This window comes from Hipposideros armiger, unplaced genomic scaffold (genome assembly GCF_001890085.2).
Source record: "Hipposideros armiger isolate ML-2016 unplaced genomic scaffold, ASM189008v1 scaffold_680, whole genome shotgun sequence".
NCBI lineage: Eukaryota > Metazoa > Chordata > Mammalia > Chiroptera > Hipposideridae > Hipposideros > Hipposideros armiger.
The window spans coordinates 187,034-190,482 of record NW_017732030.1 but is presented as its reverse complement, the minus strand read 5'-3'; positions in this window follow the sequence as shown (position 1 = coordinate 190,482).

The window sequence follows — 3,449 nt, the reverse complement described above, 5'->3', positions numbered from 1 at the left end:
ACAAAGGATTCCTGTCTTAGCCCCACTTCTTGAGAGCCCAGTGATCTAGATACAGCTTAACTTGCTCTCTCTGGAGCCAGTTTCCTCATATGTCCAATTGGAGTAAACAGCTGACTGTGGAGTTGTAGAGAAAATGTGATGTGTGTGAAATGCACGGCATATCGTATGTGGTTAACAGGTGGTCCACCCTCACCACCCCGCCTTGGGGTTGAGAGAGTAAACTCCCTGAAGTATAGGCTGCACTAATGAGAGCACCAAGTAATGGGTTCATGCCTAAACAGGTAAATTAGGTAAATGAGGGAGGGTAGAAGGTGAGTACTCTTTATGGGTTCACTTGCTATGATGGGACCAGTTTTCTGTGGGAAAGAACTGAGAGACAGAATTCCAGATCTGCAGGACAGAAGTCCAGATTTTAAGGAATAGATTTGTGGCCATTTCCCTTTTTTTATATAGTTGTCTTTGGGGAGAATAAATTACTATTGGAGGAAGAATTAAGATAATTCCCTCCAGCAAGTTTGTGCTTTAGTGTAAGATGATCAGCTCTTCAGAAAAAGTAATTAAATCCACACTTATTAATCCACAATTATTCAGATTATACAATAATCACTATTTTAAAAAGATATTCCAAATTTGCTTTAAGTAATTTGATTTGAAAGTATAAAACCATTTATTTCTAACTGCAAAAAAAAAAGTGTATTTTAAACTTGGAGGTACCATGTCAGTGCCTGAATATGGCAAAATAGTAATACATTTATTTGTAATTATGTCAATATATCCCAGTCCTTAGAGGTGTGGGGAGGCTGATAAAATCAAAATGAATGCTGAAACAATCTTTCTTGTTTTAGTTAAAATTTCCAAGTGACTCTAGCTTCTAGATTTGTGCTATCCAAAATGACAGCCACTAGCCACATGTCGCTTGTGAGCACTGGAAATGCGGTTAGTCCAAATTGAGATGTGCCTTAAGTGTAAAATGCACACTCAAATTTGAAGACAGTATGGAAAAAAAGTGTAAATGTTGTCATTCAATATTTTAAAAATTGATTAGATGTTCAAATAATGTTTTAGATGTATGGGGCTTAATAAGTCATTAACAATTTGGCAGTTTAATAAAATATATCATTGTTTTCATTTGAATTTTTTTACATTTTATTGAAATTACTAGAAAATGTAAAATTATACAAGGGCTTGTTATATGTCGATTGAATGGTCCTACTCTGCATACAACTATTTACACAGGAAATACAGAGGATCATTATAAAAGCCATCAAAGCAATCTGTAACATCAGTGAGAAACTCTGTAGGATAAACTTGATTTTTTCAATAAATTGTACACAGAAAAAAAGAGAGAGACAAAGAAGAAAATATAAATTAAGTGAAACTTAAGGGGGTTCTACTTGGGGAATGATGATATAAGATCTATGGACCTGTTCCTCAGCACAACTGTAATTGGAAAAAAATTATTTAAAAAAACCAACCATTTAAAGTCTCCGTAAATTGCCCTAAGGGTATACAGCAAATGAAGAAACATTTAATCAAGCAAATCTAATAAACTTCAGCAAGAACAGTGAGAATTTGTGGCCCGCCAGCTGTGAGCTGCTCCCTTCTCTCCAGCCCAACCAAGCATGATATAGAAGCTTCACTCTGAGCAGGATGGGCCAACTAGACAGGCATCCCTCTGCANCACTTAGTAGTGCTGTGACCTTTAGCAATTCACCCAACCTCCCTGGGCCTCAATGTCCTACTCTGAAAACCAGATAACAACACTGCATTTTAACATGTAACTACATCCTAAGGTGTGGATTAAATGGTACATGGTGTGCCCTAAGTAAGCGTTGGGTATTATTCTTATTATTATGCTATTGTTTTATCTCTAGGGCCCTTAAGAAAGTTGGAATTATCTCTGCAATGAGATATTTCTAACTCTCCTTTTGTCATTCCCACCCTCTCCTCCACATCCCGAACACATCCGGACTAGAGCAGTGAGAGGGTGGGGCCAGGGCCCGTGTCATTGTGGCTTGCATGGAGGTATTTGTTGAATCGTGCTGCCTCCCTTGAATTGTATGGAGAATTCTGTACACCGTCGTAGGCTTCTGTAGTCCGTTAGTATACTGAACGATGAATTATTGTTATCAAAGCATTATCATCCTTGTTGCAAAAAGATGTTATGTAGTGCTCTCACAATCAGGGACTGTCAGGGCTGGAAGTCACCTCGGAGATGCCAGCCTCCTCCCACTTTACTGATGAGGAAACAGAGGCCCATGGACGTTTAAGTGATCTTTCCAGTAATTTACAGTGCCACTGAGACTGAGTTTATAGTTGAGCTATACTTTCTTTGCCCTCCAAGAGCTGCCTGTGGTAGAGTCCATAACATCCTGAATTGGATATATAAGCCCATAGTGACTGGCCTGCAGACCACGCCTGCTAGAGATCTTCCAACAGATGCAGAGATATTCAGGATGGCCTCATTTCCCATTAAATAAAGGCAGAATATAAAATAGCAATTTATTGTCCTTGGCTCAAGATATTTCCAGTTATTGGACATACCAATAAAGATGTAATGTACTTTCTGGGTAGTTTAATTTTGATAGCCAATCACAAGTCTCCATGCTTCTTTATTTAAGGGACCTGGACATATTGGTATGTTTTGTAGTGTTCAGTGTTGGAATGGATTTAGGCATATTCAGCTGCAAAAATCTCCCAAAATTATGGGACTGAAGATAGGGAAGAAATGCAGAATAGATATGTCACGTAATGAGCACCATTTGAACAGGGGTGCTTAGTTCCCTGAATGCACAAAACATAGGAATGGTAAATATCTCAGAACTCAACTTGGAGGATGACAACTGGTTCAAACGCAGTAGAATAGGAGAGCAAGATAAATGCAAAGGAGGCCAAAGGAAGAGAGTAATAGGAATCAGCAAAGAGGGGTGTTATCAAAGCTGAAGTCAGAAAAATTTCTTAAGAGAATGGTGGGTGGGAAAGTTGAGGGCAGCAAAACTCTAGGAGGAAAGAATATGGTGATCACGAGACTTAACAGGTAAGGAATCTGAACAGTTCCAGTGACAAGCTATCGACAGCTGAACAGGTTGCAAAGACTTGGTCCTGCAGCAATAGAGATAGCAGAAGTAGAATTTTTATATATTTTCTAAATTGTTTTTTTGTATTATTTTGAAAACTTTCAACCTATAGAAAATTTGCAAAATGAGTACATTGAGGATCCTTATATCTTTTACATAGATTTACTAATGGTTAACATTTTGCCAGGTTTGCTATCTGTCTATCTATCTCTCTATTCATACAAATCATTTTTATTCTGAACCATTTACATTATCTGTGAATTTTAGATGGCCTATATCACACTTCACATCCAAATATTTCATCATGTATTTACAAAAACAAAGACATGGCTACATGACTACAATTCACTTCTCACCTTCAGGAAATTTAAC